The 21,626-nt window shown below is 37.8% G+C and overlaps 1 pseudogene; it reads right to left on the reverse strand.

The window, feature by feature from the left end:
• Positions 1–6,694: 6,694 nt before the first annotated feature.
• LOC138171817 (MOB kinase activator 1B pseudogene) lies at positions 6,695–7,467 on the reverse strand (annotated as a pseudogene).
• Positions 7,468–21,626: the final 14,159 nt, after the last annotated feature.

Genomic DNA, 21,626 nt, shown 5'->3' on the forward strand with positions numbered 1-21,626 from the left:
ATAAGATCATAGATTTAGAGTAGTAAGAGACGTTAGAATTCATCTAGTTCAATTCCCTTATTTAATAGAAAATTAAACTGATGCCCAGATATGGGAAGTGCTGAAAGTGATTTGCCTGAAACCAAATTTAGTATTCTTTCCACTGCAGTGCCCTGTAGAGTAGAATAATAACTTGAAGTCATAGAGTCAAATGATGGTGTCTTTTGTTTTAAAGAATGGGAGAAAACTGGATGTGTTTGTAGGTAATAGGAATGGAGAGACTGAAGATGAATGAGGAAAGGTGTTCAGAAGGTATGAGTTGTCAGAGAAGACAATGTCAGATCAGATCAAGAACACAAGTAGAGGGATTAGTTTTGACATCTTCGTCAGAGACCAGAAGAGGGAAGGAGAGTCTAGAAGAGGAGACTGATGAATTTTGAGAAGAGGAAGAAGAGGAAACTCAAGACAGAGATGCCAGAGTCCTCTACTGAGAGGAAGGAAATAAGAATAGTGAAGAGGTAGTTTAGTGAGACTGACCAAAAAAAGTTTATGTCAAGTAATGTGCTAAGCCATGGAGATACAAAGACAATAATGAAACAGATTCTGCTTCAAGGAGCTTACATTCTAATGATGAAGATAATGCTGTCTTCCATGCATAAGTATATGTAGAAGGCAGAGGCATCTCTAGTTGTCCTGATCTATGTCTTCTCACTAGACTTAGATGGCTCTGGAAGACAGAGTGAGGCTGGTGATTTTGCACAGCCCTGCCTCACTTAAATACAATTCACTTGCAAGTTAAGATACCACCTTCCTGATGTCATTGGTCCTCTGTGAGAATGAAGTACAAACAACAACACTGTTATTTTCTGTGGTTATTTATATTTGCAGATTTTTTGCTTATTTTTTAGTTGTAGGAATATGAAACAAGCTACTAATAAAGAAAAATGGTTAGACATGTTACTGATGAAAGACTTCATTTCTTATTTGTTCATTTTCATAAAATCCCTGGATAAAATGCTGTTGGGTGGTAAAAGTTGTGGAATTTTTCTCAGATTCCAGAAAGGATTAGTTAAAAACAATCAAGAATTGTTTTGTGGGCATTTTACATATAAGACTATGAATAACTATTATGTACAACTTGTATTTTTAAAAGTGTATAGCAACATTAAAATAGTTGTTCCCCAAACTGTTATGCTTATCTATTTCACCCTCTGAAATTCCTTCTGTTCTTTTCTGTGCATTTTAAAATGTTTCATTGTTGTTCTTTTCTTTCTTTTCTTCCATTGTTTTGGCATCACTATCACTACTCTCTTCCCTCCCTAGTTCCCCACAACCCATGAAAGTCTTTTTTTTTTAAGCAATTGGGGTTAAGTAACTTGCTCAAGGTTACATGGCCAGGTGTTTCTGGGTGGGTGCTAAGTGTCTGAGTCTGGATTAGATCCCAGGTCATCCTGACTCTGGGGCCGGTGCTCTTACTCGCCAAAGTCATTTTTTTTATAACAGATAACCAAATGAAAGCACACACACAAATACAATAGAAAACCCCAAACAACCCTATACATTGGCCTTATCTGAAATTTTATGTTTTATTCTCTACCTTCAGTCAGTCTACCACCTTAATGTCAAGAGGTGGGAAACATAATTCAACCTCTGTCTTCTGTAGTCATGGTCAATTTTTCCCTTGATCAGACTTCTTAAATGTCTCCAAATTACTTTCTTTTAAAATGATATAGTTGATATTTTCTGCCAAGATAGGAGGCAGATTCCCTATTTCTATATGCCTACTCTAGCTGTTGTACCCGAAACACGAGCAAGACCCATGTAACAATTTTGAAGTGAACCCTTGGTTGGCGCCATGGTGCCAGGGCCCCTTCCCAAATCATATAGCCCTGAACCCAAGCCCTGAACCTCAGCTTTTAAAGGCAACCCACGTGGCCAATGGTTAGGTGTTATGTAAGCAGGAACTTGCAGAGAACAAAATCAGTGATTGGTCAGTACACATTTTGAAACTCCCACCAGCAGCAAGCCTCCCTAGGTGGAACTAAACCCAGCAGTCTGCCCACCTCTGTGAAGGAGAGCTGGCTGGGGAAGGGGAAAGAATAGGTCCAGGTACAACATAGCAAACCCCTGAAGTTTACATCAGACTGAATAAAGATAAAAAAAATCTAATGAGACACTACAGTATGTGGCATCTTCTGTATCAGAACAGAACAAAATCATCCAAAAGTCCATGGGCAATAGGAAAGAGGGCCTTTCAAGAAAAATGAGTGCCATTGCTACCAGAGAAGACATGTAGCATGTACAAAGCAACAAAAGTAGAGGGCTACCCTGAGAAAGCTTTGGGGTACTCAGAAAGCCAAAAGATGCCTTAAAAGGCACTGGGATTGGCAGCAGACAGTAATCAGTGAAGGGCCAAGCAAGAGGCAGTTAAGTGATGAAATTCATTGAGTGCTGTGCCTGGCATCAGGAAGATTTGAGTTCAAATCTAATCTCAGACATGTAGTTGTGTGACCTGAGCAAATCACTTGATCTTCATCTGCCTTAATTTTCTCAACTGTAAAATTAGGATAATAATGGCAACTACCTTTCAGGGTTGAAGATCAAGTGATATAATATTTGTAAAGTGTTAGTGGCTAGTATATAGTAGGTGCATAATAAATGCTTTCTCCATCCATCTATTCCACCTTTTCAAAGTGCTGCCTCAGACTCAAATCAGGACCACCCAGACTCAAGGGTTGTGAGGTCCCTAACACTCTTATCTTGAGAAACAGAAAGTGACCTGAAGATACAACTCTTTGAGACTTTAAAGATCTGGAAAGACAACCCTGGGAGGTATAAATTAACATAAAAAACTAGGGTACCCAAGGTGAGACCACACAGAACTGGCTACCTTGTCTGAAATCTCAGTTGGTAACAAAACTTGATGGAGGTACAAAGCTCCAATTCAAGAAATAAAACTGGAAATATGCAAATCAAAGAAAACACCAACTAGTATAAATATTATTGCAATTTAGCATCATAACAACTTCAAGCAGAGATTTAAAGGAAAAAAAAAGGATTTTCCTCATGTTCTACAGGACTACTAGGAAAAAATGAAGCAAGGCAAATGAAAATTCTAACAACCTGAATACACCAAATAGAAAATCAACAATTCCAGAATTGTATAAGAAAAAAATAGGAGAAAATTAAAAAGATAGAAAAAATAGAAAAATATGTACGACATTTGATTTTTTTAAAAAGTTGGGCAGGAAAACAAGTTAAGAAAGGGTAATATAAGAATCAATGGACTCCAATGAAGAGCAGGAATTTTAAAAAGCCAGAGCACAATATAGTAAAAATATTTATCATTTTTATATTTTCAAGTAAGAATTTTTTTCAAAATTAATCTGTCCCTCTTATTACTGATCTTTCCATCGAGAAATATTCAAAAAATCTAAATTCATATAAGAAAGTGTGTGTGTGTGTGTTGCTCATGTAGGTTATATGTATCTATGTGGGTTTGTCTAGATGTCCTTGCAAGTAGTCATGAACAGATATCTCTGGAATATCCACTGATCTCCTGTCTCTAAATATTATTAATCTAGGGGAAATAATTTTTAGTTTTAAGTTGCATTCCTAATCATAGGTGGAGTATCTCAAGGTATATACTCAAGGTTTTGTTTCCCCTTTCCCACTAACTGCCAGTTCCACAAATTCTATATGTAGCAAATGGCAAATATATCCATTTATCCAAGTCAATAGCAAACAAAAATCAGAAAAGGTATCCAGATAATATGGCAACAGAATGAATGAATTCTCATACTGTGAGTGATGTATCTCAACTTAGAAAAAAAAAGAGTAAAGATTTCACTTCAAGGGGAAATTGTCCTAAGTTTCTAGTGGAGTGTACTGGAAATTAGGACATGCTCAAGGCATTAGTTTCTTCCCTGAGTCTTTATCTCCTTTCAGGGACATATGCAGAGAACTACAATGATGGGTGTTCTTTCTTGAAGCTGGAGGCCAGAAGACCAAGATCAATTTTTCTGCCAAAGAAGACACCCCTGTCCCCTACATAGGCACTGTAGAGCATTAAATAATCTATACTTGTGATTTATAATTTTTCAAATATGTTGTTGTAGTCTACTTGCTAATATTTTATTTAAAAATTTTACAACAAAGTTTCTTTTTTTAAAGGAGATTGGTAAGTAGTTTACTTTTTTCTCTGTAGATATTGAGAAAAATATTTCCATCATTGAGACTGGAAAGTTGCCTTCTTATTTTTGAAAGCAGTTTATGTGGCGTTGGTATTCATTGCTCTTTGAATATTTGATAAAATTCAGTTGTGAATTTGTCTGGTTCTGAAATTTTTTCTTTAGGAGTTCATTTATAGCATATTCAATTTCTTATTCTGATATTGGGTTATTAAACAGACTTTTTTCTTCTGTTTATCTGGATATTTTACATTTTTGTAAATATTAATCTGTTTTCTCTAAGTTTTGTTCACTTATAATTGCTAGTCTATTGTTAGTTTCACGTAATTCTTTTTATTTGTTCTTCCATTTTTGTAAGTTCTCCTTTTTAATTTTTGATACAAACATCGTTTTCTCCAGTCCCTCACTTCAATTATGTATGAATCTTTGTGTTTCAAGTATGTTTCTTGTAAGCAACTGTAATGGGAATGTAAATTTTTAAGATCTTCCCTGCCCCTAGGCTAAAGTGCACCTGGAGAATGGGGTGGGAGGCTTGTTTTTCAGTAGATACTTCTTGATTGGCCAGTGGGTCAATAAGGTTGTTACATTCTCTGAGCCAGGAGAAGGGTATATAAACCCTGATTTGAAGCTTTGTTTTGGGGCTCACTTTGAGAAATGTTCTGTGATTTGATCAGATGAAACTCTGGGCTAGCCATTGTCCAGAGCCCCCTGGCTTTGAAAAACCCAGATGTTGAAACCCAGATGTTGATTTGGTATGGATGTAATGGTTGGACAGTTTGGAAAGCTGTCTACTTGATCTGTTTCTGTCTTGATAATTCTGCCTGTATACTTTGAAGTTCGGGGTGCTGACCTTTTTCCCCTGAACTAGGTGAACGATACATATCTGACTGATCAAAGTAAGCTTGTTAACCCATTTTGAGTTGCTTTCCTTTATCAAAGCAGATCCAAGAACCTGTGTTGGCAGCAAACCCTGGGGACGCTTGGGGTGCTTGCTGCTACATCAACATATGACTGAATTCTGTTTTCTGATCCATTCTGCTATCCCTTTTCTCTTTCATACCCTTTACATGAATAACTTTGCTTGTTATTTTTAAATTTCTCTCCATTTTGTCCACTTGAAGGACTTTGCATAACAGTTGTGATCTTGATGAATAAAACAATCCATTTCATCTCTGTTGCAGTTTTTCTCTTCTCCTTATCCAGCTCCTGATCCCAGATTTTTGCCCCTTCTCTCCAACTTTAGATATTGTTTGACTTATGATTATTTCCTTTGATTACTGAGTTGCCTATTTAATCCCTCTTCGATTCTTCTCTACTCCTAATTTACTCCTTTTATTTCCCCTTCAAAGTTTAATCTCTCTCTCTCTCCTTCCTACCCCCCCTTGTCTCCCTCCATCCATCCCATTCTATCCCCCCTCCCCCATTCATTCTGATATAGATGAATTTGAAGTTCATGGAATGCCCCAGTCTTTCTACATGGCTATATACTATTAAACAATGTTTTTATGGATGCCTTCTGTTTTTTCTCACATTACCACAATCTCCACATTATCCCTTCTGCCAATATGTACCCTTCCTCTTGTGCACTTCTATTGCAATATGTGATATTTAATAGTGATTTCTTTCCCCTTCTTTCTTCTACTTTTATTTTTTAAGGTGATTCAAACAGAGAAATACAGCCATTCACAGACCCTTAGTTATTTTAATTTTCTAGATGATCCTTAAAGATATTAGGGTTCTGAAAAGACATTTGTTTTCATCTTCCAACATTCCCTTTCCAATATACAAATATTTGTACCTTTTTATGTTTCTCTTGGCACCTGCACTTCCATTTTCAAATGTCTATTTAATTCTGGTCTTTTCAATAGGGAGGATTGGAAATCCTCTGTTACATATTTTCCTCCCCACCCCCACTTAGGATTATCTTCAGTGTTTTGGAATATCACATTCTAAACTCTTCTTTTATATTACAGCTGCTAAGTCTTGTGTAATCCTTACTATGACCCAGTTGATATTTGAGCTACTCTTTGGTTGCTTGGAAGCTCTGGATTTTGGTCACAGTGTTCCAGGGAGTTTTCATTTTGGGCTTTCTTTTTCTTTTTGCTTTTTTTGCAGGGCAATTGGGGTTAAGTGACTTGCCCAAGGTCACACGGCTAGTATTTGTTTTGTGTCTGAGGCTGGATTTGAACTCAGATCCTCCTGACTCCAGGGCCAGTGCTCTATTCATTGCACCACCTAGTCACCCCAGGCTTTCTTTTCCAAGGTGATGGTGAATTTTTTCTATTTTTATTTTTTATTCTGGTTCTAATACTTGTGGAAAATTTTTTTTGTGATTCCATGAAATACATATCCAGACTTTTCTTCTGACTGTATTTTTCACAGTTCTATAATTCTTAAAATGTCTCTCCTTGATCAGTTTTCTAGGTCAGTTTTTAATATTATATTTCTTAGATTTTCTTTTTTTTTCACTTCAGTTTTTTTTGGAGGTTTTGTTTTGATATCTTTTTTGTTGTATTATTTAGTCATTGTTTTTGTCTGCTGCATTCTAATTTTCAATATATTTAATTTTTTTTAAACAGAGGTTTTCATTTATTTAGGAGGAAAAAAAAGGAAAATAAACTCAAATAAATCCCCAAACCACCCAACCAAATAATGACCCCAAATATATTCCTAAGAGCCTGATTTAAGCAAGACATGATTGGAACAGCCCTCCATCCTCTCATCTGTCCGTCCTTTAAAGTCAGTTTTTCAATCAGTTCTTGGAGTAGAGCAAGTTCTCTTCTGTCAATTAAGTTGAACTCCTGCACACACACGCAAAATGAAGAGCTTGAAAGATGTGTTGAGATGGGCTTCTTCCTATGGCTGGATCACTGGGACAAAGTGCTGATGGGAAATATGTGCATACACCCGGAACAGCCACTTCAGGATAGTTTTTACCCCTTCCAGAAGAGGACACCTATTTTGGATGGAAATAATATCTCATCGTCCAACTGGTCCTGTACCTGAGTCATTGGGTAATCAGTATACTTTGGTACAGAGCACTTAATAGGCTCCTTTACCTTGGTTCTATCTGCCCAATGGTATTCATATTTTGGGCCAGCCAACATCATGGGACAGCTCTCCTCAGAGCAGAAGTCGGTGATGGTTCCATAAAGCATATTGATTTGACTGAAGAAATCCACAGTGTTCACTTTGACCCACTCAGGAGCTCCTACTGGTGAGAACTCTCTGGAATGTTTTTCTTTGGCTTGAAGGTTTTGGAGGAAGGACTACCAAATAAGAAGTTTACGTCAGACATCTTGGGGTGTGGCAGTAACAGCGACAGGGATGGGGAGGCAGATCTGGGCAGGGGTTCATTGCCGGGGCATGGAGAGCAAGGCCTGGGTCCCTCAGGGAAAGGGTGGAGGTGGAGAATGAGGAAGAGGAGAACGAGGAGAAGGAGGAGCCGTTAGCTCCAATTGCAGTTGCCTCCATTGCCTCCTGTCCTTCCCCTCGTTATATTTAATTCTTGAGTGAGGCTTTTCCATCACCTGTTCTAATGGATCAATTTTCCTTGTAATTTTCCTTTTCAACTTTTCTATTCTGTATCTCATTTCATTTCTTCCATGTATTCCTATGGTCCTTGTTTCCAGGATACTGGTTTCTCTGAGACTTTACTTGGACTTGTTGTAGGGTTGCCACCCTATTGGGGGTTTACCCCCTGGGCAACTCTCAAACCCAGATGCTTTGAGACCATTCAACCATTTCATAATGGTTGAAATTTTCTTTTTTTTTGCTTTTTTTTTTTTTTTTGCTTTTTGGAGAGGGGAAGGTAGGGCAATTGGGGCTAAGTGTCTTGCCCAAGGCCACATGGCTAGTTTTATGTTAAGTGTATGAGGCTGGATTTGAACTTAGGTCCTCCTGATTCCAGGGCTGGTGCTCTATTCACTGTGCCACCTAGCTGCCCCTTCTTGGTTTGTTCATAGGATGGGGTAGGTTTATGCTTGGGTCAAGCTCCACAGCTATATGGTATAGGCAGGGTCTATTAAACCCCTACAAAGGATTTTAGAGCTATTCTGGTTCTGGCCTTCACCTTGGGACTCTTTCTTATCCCTGGACTCTAAGACCTTTCTCAGCTATAGTATCTTCCTGAAATTATTTATGATGGACTCAGGGATTATTCTTATCCTGGACCTGACAGAATGCTGTACCTGGTTTTCCCACCCTCCTACCTCAGCCCTCCCTCAGGGAAGTAAGCAGACTGCCAGGTCAGTTCCACCCTCCCCCAACGGATGTCTGCCTTTACCCAGTCAGCACACCTCCACAGAGGTGAGAGGGCTTCCAGGTCAGGGAGACTTGGCACCAGAGGGAATTTCAAGGTGTGTACTGACCAATCACTGTTCTTGGCCTCTGCAAGTTTCTGCTTGTATAATACCTAACGGTTGGCTGCGTGGCATCCCTTTAAAAGCAGACACATTGTCCGTGTAGATTCACTGTTCAATTTGGGCCTGACCCCAAACAGTCCCGCAGAAAATAAAATCCACTTCTAAATTTTAATCTCTGGGGTCTCTTGTCTTGCTCCTTTCGGCACAACATTTGGAGGCCCAGTGAGAGTATCGCAGTGTCCTGTGTTACTGCAGAGATCCCCGAACGAAAGAGCTCTTGGTCTCGGGAGACAGGCATATACTCAACCTGATCCCTAGGGGGGCTAAACCCTGATGAAGTTCCAGGGCCACAGGTCTTGAGCAAGGAAAGATTGCACCTGCTTCCCAACTTTGACCCTGTGTGGATTCAGGACCTCCAATTCAGGGGTGAATACAGTTCTGTTTCCTGTTCTGTTCTGGGGGGATTTTGGGGGGTAGATATAGCCTGAGTGCAATCTGTACCCCATCCTCAGGGCAAACTTGAGACATTGAAATTTTGCTTGTATCTGGTTCTGGTCTGGTCTGTTAGTGTCTGTCTATATTTCTATGTGTTCTATCCATTCTGGGCTTGTAAAGTTTTGTTTTGAGCTCATTAGTTTAAACGCTCCCTGCTTGTAGTCTGCAAAGCAGGTATTCCAGTGGCTATCAGATGAGCAACCTTTAAGGAAGCTTTTCTGATTTCCACTGGGAAGATATATTTGTTTAATAAAGCCATTTTAAAGTAGCCCATCAGGTTGGGGCAGGTTATGGGGTCCCCTTGGAGAATGAGTGGCCCACGTTTGGGGTGGGCTGGTCCCCTCAGGGAAATTTATCCAATCAGTGTGGCAGGTAGTCACAGGAAATCCAGGACTCCAAGAGTAAAATTTAGAAGTGGATTTTAATTTCCATGGGACTGTTTGGGATCAGACCCAAATTGAACAGTGAATCTGCATGGACAATGTGTCGGCTTTTAAAGGGATGCCACGCAGCCAACCGTTAGGTATTATGCAAGCAGAAACTTGCAGAGGCCAAGAACAGTGACTGGTCAGTACACACCTTGAAATTCCCTCTGGCGCCAAGTCTCCCTGACCTGGAAGCCTGCTCACCTCTGTGGAGGTGTGCCGACTGGGTAAAGGAGGACATCCACTGGGGGAGGGTGGAACTGACCTGGCAGTCTGCTTACTTCCCTGAGGGAGGGCTGAGGTAGGGGGATGGGAAAACCAGGTACAACATTCCCCACTCCTTTGGTGTGTGTGTCAAACCCTTGACACTGCCAGGCCAAATCATACAGGTCAGTCAGTTCTGTTCCCAAGGGCTGGTAGTGGGGATCCATAACAATTAGCAATTTAACAGAGTTAATTGGGACTTCCTATAATCAAGGCCATTGTCACAAGGAGGAGGAGGGGGCTACATTTTCCATCGGTCCTCTAGTTGAATTTCTCCAGGAAAGAAGCTGTCCCAATAGAGGACAGATCTGTATTCTTGGGAATACATGTCTGCATCTGATGTTGTCTTTTACAGTTCCCATGGCTCAGGGTAATCTTTAGATGACTAGAGTTCAAATGTACAATATGTACAAGCTAGCACAGCCAGCCAAACCTGACAAGAGCTCCCAGAAACATGATTTTACACATAAAGGTCCAGTTTTCTAGCTGTGCAAGACTAGGTTCAAACAAATAGTTCAGTTTTCTTAGCCACACAGGGCTAGGCTCAATCAATACAATAAAGTTTTTCTCGCAGTTTTACAAAATGACATTATTACATTGTCAGGTACACAATTACATGTCACCAAGATAGCCAAGAAAACTTACAAAACTATACAAGAATCATAATTAACATGCATTTCTTTGTATCTCAGTGACCTATTTCACTTAAACAACACTTTTGAATCCCAGATGTCTCATGTAGTTACAGAATTTAAAAGGAGTTCTGCCTTTCCAGTTCAGATCTAGAGGTAACCAGATAATTCTGACTTAATATAAATCAGCACAATTACTTAAGATTAGTTCCATATTTGAAACTACAGAGAATTTTCAGTTTATGTATCCTTTGTTATTTCCACTCAAGGATTGCCTGGACCAGATTTTACCCACGGCCTTTCTCCCACGATTTGGATCATGGGCACCTGAGGCTTGCCTGGACTGTCCTGAGACTACTCTTTTTGCTAGGTTAGAGCCTGGTTGGTGGTTGTTGGGACAGTGATGGCCTCTGTTTTCTGAAAAGTTGCATTAGGTCCCCTGGGAGACTGCTCCCCTTGCCTCTACACTGTTTTGAGTTAGGAAAAGCTTGGACTTGGCTTGTTGATTTTAGAATATCAGATAGCCCAGAATACCTCAGAGTTACTCTCTTTCAGCTGCAGCCTCAAAGAAGGCTCAGACTTGAATGAACTTGGGAGCAGGCAATGTTGGAACTTATCAGATGGTTTCAGGGATGGCTGTGTGTCTGTGCTCTGCCCTCTGTGCTTGCCTCTTGATCTGTCCTAGGTTGTCTATTTCTAGATCTATGAACAATTCGAAGGTCTTTCTCTGAATTTATGGGTTGGGAAGGGAATCTAAAGGTGTTTCTTTCTATTGCCTAGTAGAGTAATGAATTTCTATGTCCTAATGGAATGTTTGAAGGGGATCTGAGACCTTCTATATCTTAATGTCATCCTATCTGGACATTATTTAAAAAAATAAATGAAAACTCCTTAGATCTATTAGAACCATAGGGCAAAGTGAGGATAGAAAGAATCTATCAATCCCTTACTGAAAGGAACCCTAAAAGGAAATTCCTAGGAATGCCATAGACAAAATCCAGGGGGAAAAATACTGCAAGCATCCAGAAAGAAGCAGTTCAAGTAACTGTAACTAAGATCTCATAAGACCTGGAAACTTCTATTAAAAGTCAGAGGAAATCTTGAAATATAGAAGGCAAAAGATAAAGTCTTATAGTCAAGAGTAATTTATTCTGCAAGCCTGAATATTATTCTATATGGGAAAAGATAACTTTTGATAGAATAGATGACTTTTAACCATTTCTGATGAAAAGACTAGAGATGAGCAGGAACTTGGAAATACAAGATAAACCTAGAAAGGTAAATTTATTTATGTATTTGGAAGACATAGAACATGGTGATATAATGTTACCTTTTGTAAAGCCTATGACCCCCTTTCACTAAAAGAGTTGACAGTCAGGCATAAGGAAGAAAACATCTATACAGACTGGACTGTGGAAACAGAGAGCAGAGTAATGGGTACAGCAGAGGACATTGCCCTGTCAGCTGTTTTTATGTCTTAAATTCCTAAAACCCCCATATTATGTGTGAAAGTAACTGTAAGGCTCCCCCCACCTTAGCAAAATAAATTAGGTGAGTTTTCCATAGTAGTAATCACACCCAGTGGCTACACTTTCTAGTCATAAGTTTCTTATAGATAAGCTTAGGTTGTGTGGAGGCATTGCTTGAACTCACCCTGTGAGTATAGTCCAGATCCAACATCCAATCCTTCCCCTTACACATAGCTACATACATCTTGTGTTGTGTTTGTCCTTCATCTTTGAAGAGTACCATGACCATGACATCAGGGAAATGGTGACATGACTTGCGGTTGACTTTGATTTGAGTGAGGGAGGGCAGTGTAAGGTCACCAGCCTCACTTTCTTCTCCAGAGCTATCTGGGTCCAGTGACCAGATATTCATCAGGATGACTAGAGATGGCTCTGGTTTTGTCCACTTATTAGCCAGCTTTAGCCAGAGCAGATCAGCCAGCTTGATCACAGAGGTTGACTCTCTAATGGTACGGGGGGAGCCCACCAACTTTCCCCAAGGGAAGTCGCAATCTGGCTTTGAGGGATCTTTGTGTACCCCTATAAGCATGGCCAGCTTCAGACAGACAGCTCCTATCAGTCTTGCCCAACACCATACCTGGCCCTAGACAAATATACTTGTCTTCATGATAAATGTCATGTGCTGCTCATTACTTCTGATTGGACCCAAGTAATTCATGGTACCAGCATGTCATGTCACATTTTTTGACAAATCAGTGTTGGACATTTTCTAACAGAGCGAGAGAAAGCAAGTATCTCTTTAGAACCTCAATATTTCCGAAGGATAGAAGCTAAATAAGAAAATATTGAGGTCCTTGGGTTTAATTGGTTCCATTCTGTGGGTTTGCACAGGAGAAAACTAAGGGCAGATAAAAGGAAGAATATACTACTGTAGAAAAAAGGAAGAAAGGGTCAGCCTTAGTATTTTTTAAAAATAAATTTATTTATTTTTATAGTTTTCAACATTGACTTCCACAAGATTTTGAGTTACAAATTTTCTCTCCATCTCTTCCCTACCCCCACCTCAAGATAGCAAGCATACTGAATATCCCAGCCTTAGTATTTTTCACAGATGACTTGTGTAAGAATACTAATATAGAAGAAGGTATGGGAAAAGTGGACATCAAATCAATTTCACTCATATGAAATGGATTGAAGGGGGCTCTATTTTCCAACTCAGTTACCTACTAGCATTTCCCTGAACTCAGCATATGATCTCCCATCTCTGTACCTTTGCTTAGGCTGCCTGCCTGGGCTAGAATATGCTCCCTCCTTACTTCGATCTCTTAGAATCATTGTCTTCTTTCAAGTCTCTGCTCAGGTGCTACTTCCTATACTGAGTCCTCCATTTATTAATTCTCTCCCTCCTAAAACTATTTTATATTTACTTAAAGGCATGAATGCTATCTCACTGCAGTAGTATGGAAGTGCTCTGAAGGCAAGCTTTTAAATTCTAATTTTTGTGTTTGCTACACAAATTTTGAACACTGACAAGGGATTTTCAATATTCTCCCTACCACTAAATCCTTAAACTAAAAGAACACAATTTTTTTTCTTCAAAAATTGGGGTTGATGATGAGTAAGTGGCTTCCAAAAATAGTATGTTAATAGAAATGAAAATAATATGCAAAGTTTGAAGCTGTGGACAAATTCTTACAAGTCATTTATATAATCTCCTTTTTAGGTACATGTTTCTCAGAGTTGCCAGAATTATTAAGGGGGTCTTGATCTTTTGTTATGTATATGATTCTTGTTTCATATTTTGTTGTTAATCAATCATGATCAGATTCTAGCCACTGAAAAGATTTATTCACAATACCAATTGATTTGTGACTGAAAAATCTGTATCCCAGATGGTATAACATATTCTTCCTTTTGGACATGTTTTTCATGACTTATTTGATGTTAAAGGACTCTGAAATTAATCTGCATAACATTAGTTACACCAGTCTGTTTATAGGCTTTCTCTATTAAATTTTATACAATTGTGGGATCATTTATGTAGTTTCTGGATTTTTAATGAGGTCCTTGCCTTATTTCATAGTATCTGCAGATGTACATCTGCTACTTTCCCACTTTTGATAGAGTTAACATATAATTTTAAGTTTCATCATTTATTAAATATTATTTTACCACAAAGGTTTTGAAATAGAATATGAATTTCCAATTTTATCACATCAACCTTGTATCTTGCTGGGGAGAAGAGAAACTAGAGACTATAAAACAGAAAGCAGAAATTCATAATGAAGTAGAAATTAAGGTCATCATTCAGTGTTTTGCTACTTATCTAATACATACATATATGTATATGTGTGTATCTTTCTATATACATATAGAGACACACATGCAAAACTACTAATAAAATCCAGGTCATAGTAGTACATTCTTCTTGCATTTCCTGTCTCATCCCCTTTGCCTGATTCAGTAACTCACTTACTCTCAGAGAGCAGAGAGGTCCATTTTACTCTTACTAAAATGACAGGTAAATATCTACTTTCATAGCAAATGCTATCTAGATAAAGGAAGATGACTTGAACACCCAGAAGAAAGATGTTATATTTACTTATTTTCAGAAGCTTCATTCTTATGATCTATGGACTACATTTGTTGTTTCTGCAGGGAAAAAAAGAGAATCTCATAAAATGTCCCCTGATACTTTATTTACTTTTAGATAAGTTGATGAGATATCTTTTTGTATTCTGCTCTCTTATAGGGTGTTTGTTTTCTCACCATTTATTTCACACTCCATTTTCCTTTTAAAGAGAGTCTGAAGCAAAAAAGGAAAGCTTTTTCAGCTTCACAGACAACATCACAAAACAAGAGCTATTCTTAGCCTCAGTTTCCTGTCTGTCAAAGTGGCATATGCCTTTTTCTTGCAGGAAGACAAAACTCAGTCTTCAATTTTAAAAAGAAGGTAGTGTTTTTAGGGAATTTTTAATTGGAAGTTTTAAAGGCATCAGGAAATACCAAAAGCTGTATTTTTAAAACATTAACCGCACCCCTACTAAATGTATATGTGACTATATTATTGAGATTACTTTTATATTTCTTCCCTTTTGCATTTTAATCTTTATATTTCTTTTTCAAGTCAATGAATATTGACTCTAAGGTCCAGAAGTTTATAGTGAATTTCTCCTGTCTCCTTCCCGCCCTCCCCCCTCCCCCCCCCCCCCCCCCCCCCCCCGCTCCATTTGCAACCTCACTTACTTCAGAAAAGCTCTGTTGAACATTAGGATGCACTGTTGCATATCTGAAAAGCCAATTACAATGTCACAGTTGCAACCATCACTCTATGGTTGAAGAAGCTTTTTCATAATTAGATTCTCTTTTCAAAAACAAAACTTTTGGAAAAAAACCCCAACTCCTTGGCTACGGTTTTATCTTCATCAGAGAAAAAGTTTTGCATATTTCAGAAAAAAATTTAGACTATTTTAAATGATTGGAAAAACTACCATCTAGTTTTAGAAACCAATTGGAATCAAACCTTTCTGTGATTCTAAAATGTAAGAATCAAAAGCCTTTAAAATGTATTTAAATTTTGGGTCCTAGCCAGGACTGGAAAAAGAATCAATATCCCACCCCGTATGCTGTCCCAAATTCATTCTCTTTGTATTTCTTATGACAGATGAGTAAGAACTCTGGCAAGAAAATCCATCCCCATTTTTACAGAATTGATTTTCCTATTGGACTTTAGAGATAGGATTATTCAAGCCATTCCTTTACTGTATATCTTTGGAAATCCATATACAATAAACTTTCTTTTTTGGCATAGTTGATTAATAAGGTATTCTAGTTAGCAAAAATTCTGCTTAAAAGAGATAATTAATAAGCACAAAGCACTGATTAGTAAATTTTAAAGCAACAAAATATAAAACACAAACTATACTGAATGCAATTATCTTTCTTGGATGATTCAGGAAGCATTTTATGGTGCCTCAAGACCATAATTTTAAATACCAAAGATCACTGTGTAGATAGGTGGAAATTCCACTAGATAGGGCATTGCAGATTCTGACAGAGTTTACTTTATTGAGTGTGCACATGTAGAAACATATTTTTTCATAACTAATTTTATTCTATTCTACTGGCTACCTGGTTCCCTGGAGCTTAAGAGCTGAGCACATCACAAAGAATATTATAGATTTATGGAATAATAGGATTGGAAGGGAACTCAAGAGATCATCTAATATATATCCTTTTTGCCTCAGGCAGAACTAACTTCACATATCAGCTAAAGCCATAGCCTATTTTAAAAGCCTGATTAACCTATCCCAGTGTTTAATAGCATTATCATGGAATAGAGTGAAGAACAATACATTTAAACATGATGTATTTATTGTCTCTTAAATAAAAATTCCAGGTTGATGATGCTGTAAAAAATATAATAATTCACCAAGGAGAATTCTGCATTGACATGATGTTATTCACTAACTGACTGACCACCCCAAATGCAGGTAGAAATTAAACACTGTAAGGAACACTTCTATTTTTTGTGAGTTTAACTGAAACAAATAGGTATACAGACAGGTACTGAAAATGGACTTTAATATAAGAAAGTTTTTTTTTCACTCTTGCATGAATAAATCTATATTGTTCCTCCAAGGAAGGGAATGGACTGATTCTAGGGCAGAATGTTGCATACTTTGTGAGATGAGGTCTGTCAGTTGTTTTTTGCTTAACCACTTTTCTTTGTTACAAGAAAGGGTTCAATTCTCTGGGTGGAGGATGTGAGTATATTAAAAAAATAACTTAAATTTAAAAAGCATCAAAATATTTAAGGGAATAAATCTATACAGGAGGAAACTAGAACAAGCATAACACACAGGTCAGTTATGACATTCCATATAGAGATATTTTATACTCTGTACACAGAAAAAAATTTTAATAGCCGTCCCATTTTGAACAATATTTAACATGAGGAAATTGTAATGAAGTGAATCAATTTGAATTATACTGAAAAAAAGACTTGACCTATGCAATATATGCAAATATTTCAATGAATATTTTAATGGAACAATATAATAAGGTATCACTAATCAAGAAAACAGAATATGTTATGTCTATTTAGACTTCTTTATTCCTCTTTTAAAGAAAATGGTCTTCACATTATTCAAACTATGTAATGATTTATGAATTAAATCTAACTCTTCTCTCCCTCCAACAATGCAACCTTTTCTAAATTTCCATTGTTAAGTGTGGCACTCCCTTTTTATTTCCCTTAACTCAGAACCTTTGGTTCTTTACTTTTTCTTTCCTTAAGTCGTCATCAAATCCTGCTGAGCCTTCTTCTGAATTTTCTCTTGGATCTGACTTCTTTTCTCTATTTCAACAATCAGCCCTTTCTGTTCTGTTCTCTTCTAACCTATCCCATTCTATCGCATACCATCCTATTTCATTCCAATCTATTTCATTTAAATTAAGAAATTGCTATTTGCAAAGTGTTGAGGATATAAAATTAAACAAAACAAAACAAAACAAAACTATCCTTGCCTTTAAGGAACATATATTCTATTGGGAGGATATAAGATGTACAAAGTAAATCAATACAAAGCATATACAGAATAATACAAAATAATTTCAGTGAGAGAGTGTGTTAAGACTTGGAGAATCAGGAAGGGCCTCTTGTAGTCAGTCAGTGGCTCTTAAGCTATGCTTTGAAGGAAGCGACAGATACTATGAGGTGTAATTGGTATTACAGACATATACAAAAGCAAAGAAGCCCTGATCAGGGCCCTCATCCCTTCATGTCTGGTTTGCTATAGCTTCCTCACTAGTCCTTATGCTTTCAGCTTTTTCATGTTCTAGTCCATCTTGAATATAGATTCCAGGAAATTTTTAGGACAATATTTTATCCTATCATTTCTCTGTTAAGGAACTTATCGTGGTTAGCTATTGCTTGTCATTCTAGGAACAAGCTCCTTCATTAATGAAACCTCAATAATACACAAATTCTCATTTCTTGCTGTATTCCTTGACCCAGAATGGAAGCACTTTATTTACATGGCTTAGTTTAATCTTGGAGCCTCAGCAGATGAATCACTCTTTGACTCGTGACCCTCATACAGTTTTTCTCTGGGGAAAATAAAAATGTGACTAGTGTTTAGATCTCCACAATGGAAACAAAAGGAACTTTAGAACCCATGCAAGCACTCAGGCTAACAAAACAAAAAATACAGGACAGATTTTACTTAACTCAACAAAAGTAGAAAATATTTATATTTGAGCCCATAAAAAGTCCAGAAAACTCCCCCCCCCCCCCATTTTCCAATAAGTCTCAACATTTCAGAGACCTATATAGACAAGAGTTTTTCAGAGTTATAGTACTACCTTGGGCAAAGCAAGAAACATACCCTTTTGGTGAGATCTAATTCCTAGGGATTTAGACAATTAAGACTTATAATACTACTCTAGGGAGCACTCTCCTCTCATTTGACATGAATCATCTACTTCAAACAAATTAGCATCTTGGAGCAAGCTTGTACTTTTATACTTTCATATGTATTTTATATTTTTGTCTGTACTTTGATAATTTTTCATAACTTTTCCAAACTCTCTTAATTCCAGTGCCTTCCCTCCATTAATCATTTCCTATTTGTCCTGCATACAGTTTGCTTTATATACATCAGTTCACATATTATCAGCCCCTCCATTAAATTGTATATTTCTTGAGGGCAGAGATTGTTTATTGCCTCTTCTTTGTATTCCCAGTTCTTAGAACAGTGACTGACACTTAGTAGGTACTCAAATGTTTGTTGATTAATTGCTTAATACCAGTTTTCCCACTTCTTTACCTCAATCTCCAGCTCAGTTCTCATTACTTCTATGAACCCTTCTGTGATAGTAATGGCAATTAAAGATTCCCCTGTATTGGCTTGGTTTTCAAATTGATTGTATTAAAACCCAGTTTGTTAATCCCACCTGTGGGATGGGCTTGTTGATGTGAAAAGAAAGTCCTGAAGTGGGAGGAGCTGGTGATGTAGATTTGGAGAGACAAGAGAGAGGCGGAAGTTCTTTTTTGGAAGCTGCACCTCGTGGAGAGAGACTAAGAGAATTGCTGGTGGCCGCTTTGAATTGCCCTGGACTTTTGAGACCTGCCCCCTGAGCTGCCAAGGACTGAGGAGACATGGCTGTTTTGCTGGTACTTTGTCTGTCTGTTTTGATGTTATTTTGCCAGATTTGTCCACTGGTGAAAGACTGTCCTGTTGAAGAAGTCCTGGAACCTGGCATTTGGTTAAGAAGGCCTGAGACTGTCCTGCAGACAGAGAGTGAATACTGTCCACTGGTGAGGGACAGTACTGTTGTTGCAGGGGTCTGGAGACTGTCCGGCAGACAGAATGAATACTGTCCACTGGTGAAGGACAGTGCTGTTGTTGCAGGGGTCTGGGAGCCTTTCTGTTGGTTCAGAAGCCCTGAAGAAGGATTTTCTTGTTGTATGTTTACAGAAATCCTGGGAGAGGGCTTTGCTAATGTGTTCAGGGGTTCTAGGGCTGTTCTACAGACAGAGGATAAATTCATGAAGGGACTGGCAATGTATCTTATGGCCTTGCTAAGCCTTGTCTCTCCAGGAACTAAGATTGCTGAGAACTTGCCTCGTGTCAAGATGAAGAAAAGACCTCCATTTGGGTATTAAGTGCTGTGTTTAAACTTGATGTAACTCTGGGGTAGATTCAATTGTGATCCAGGGGTGGGGAACTTTTGACCTTTTTTGTGTTCTATGGTTGAGCAAATGAATGTATTTTACTTATGTTTGGAAACTAATCTCCATTTGAGAAGAGGGGCTTTGTGGTGGACTTAATTAAGGTATAGCCTAGGGGTGGAGAAGTATTTGGAACAGAGACTTTGTAATTGATTGAATGATTGGAAAGTCCTGGGGTGGGGTAGGCCTTGGAGATGATTTAATCACACTTAGTAAATGCTGTATTTTGAATGATGTCATGTTTTGATCTTCTCTGTTCTGGGTTTGTTACTGAATAAAATAGAGAGCACCTATGCTGGTATTTTGAACCTGGGAAGTTGCCTTTGCTTGGTATTACATTACACCTTCCCATTATACTTTATCAACAAATGATTTTACTTTATTTTGAGCTCATAGCTCCCCATATCCAATTAATTTGGCTATACTCCTAACTTCCAAATGAATCACATCTTCTATATATTATCTTATTCCATTACTATATCATTCTTTTATTTTTCATATCAACAAGTCAAATCAACAATCACTTATTAAATGCTATCTATTGTACTAAGGGCTTGGAGTACAAACAGAAGCAGAAAGAAAGACAGTCCCAACCTTAAGGAACTTACATTCTAATTGAGGAAAATAATATGAGGAGGAGGAAGAGGAGGAAAAGGAGGAGGAGAAGCTGAAAAGCTAGTGGGGGCAGGGAAGCAGTTATATGAGGACACAGCAGAGAAAATTCTGGAGAGTAAGGAGTTGAACTCAGTGAGGAATGAAGACATGCTTGGACCTGGCACATTTGATCAGAAGAATCAATTGATCAGGGGGTATAATATACTTTCATCATGGCATGGTAGAGAATGTTTGGAGAGTCAGGATTAGAGAGTGAGAAAGAATGACAATTAAACTACAAGTTCCTTGGCTTCCCGAGTGTAAGAATCCCACTACAGCTAGTATAATGACTTGCATATAGTAGGGGCCCCAATACTGTTTGTTGATTGATTTTTATCATTAACTACAAACATCCTATATCCTTTTCTAAGCTTTAGAATCCATTGAATGATTTTATTGGAAAAATTGTTAGTGTGTTGATTAATTTATTGAAAATATTTCTTAGTGAAAGTATAATAGTTTGAGAGTCAAACTATTCCAGTCAGGAAGTACTGGACTTGGAGTCAGGAAACCATTAACTCAAATGTGGTCTGAGACACTCACTGGTTATTCAACTATGGGCAAGTCAATAAACCTTTGTCTATCTCAGTTTCTGATCTATAAAATGAGGATAATAATAGAACCTGTATCCCAAGGCTGTTAGGATACAATGAGTATAAAATAAAATAAAATTTGTAAGACACATCACAAATCTTAAAGTACCATAATAAATGTTAATTATCATTAGTTTACTAGAAAAAATACCCTGATTTTCTTAAATAGAAATTATGGGTTTGAGTTTTAGGTGGCATTGTATTTCTGTAGCAGTAGAATTCTTGTCCTCTTCTTATGAAGGAAGAGAAGACTTGGATTTGAATCCTATCTCTATGACTTTAATGTGTGACTTTAGGCAAGTCACTAAACTCTCAATTTCTTCCTCTGTAAAATCAGGGATTTGGACTAGATTAGTTTTAAAGTCTCTTAGATATTTGTTACTGGCCTTAGACAAAATTCAGAGAGACCTAGCATCCACAAGCAAGGAGGTGATATTCTGCCCTGGTCAGATCATATCTGTATTATTATATTCCTTTCTGAGTATTACATTTTAGGAAGGAAGGACATTTCTAAGTTGGATAGTTTTCAGCAGATGGCAACCAGGATGGTGAAGAGTCAGGAAATCATGCCATAAAAAATTCAATTGTGCTTAGCTTGAGGAAGAGAAATTTTAAGAAGGATGTGGTACTTGCCTTCAGATATTTGTAGGGCTCCCATGTGGAAAGGGAATCAAACTTCTTCTGCTTGGTCCCAGAGGGATGGACTAGTAGCAATGGTTGGAAATTGAAAAGGGAAAGATTTAGATTTCAAGTAGGAAAAAAATCCCTCACCTCTCCAATAATTAGATTATCTAAGGGTGGAGTGGGCTGCCTTGGGAATTATTTT

This window comes from Petaurus breviceps, unplaced genomic scaffold (assembly GCF_028583685.1).
Source record: "Petaurus breviceps papuanus isolate PSGF00001 unplaced genomic scaffold, PetGlider_PUasm1.0 47, whole genome shotgun sequence".
NCBI classification, from domain to species: Eukaryota; Metazoa; Chordata; class Mammalia; order Diprotodontia; family Petauridae; genus Petaurus; species Petaurus breviceps.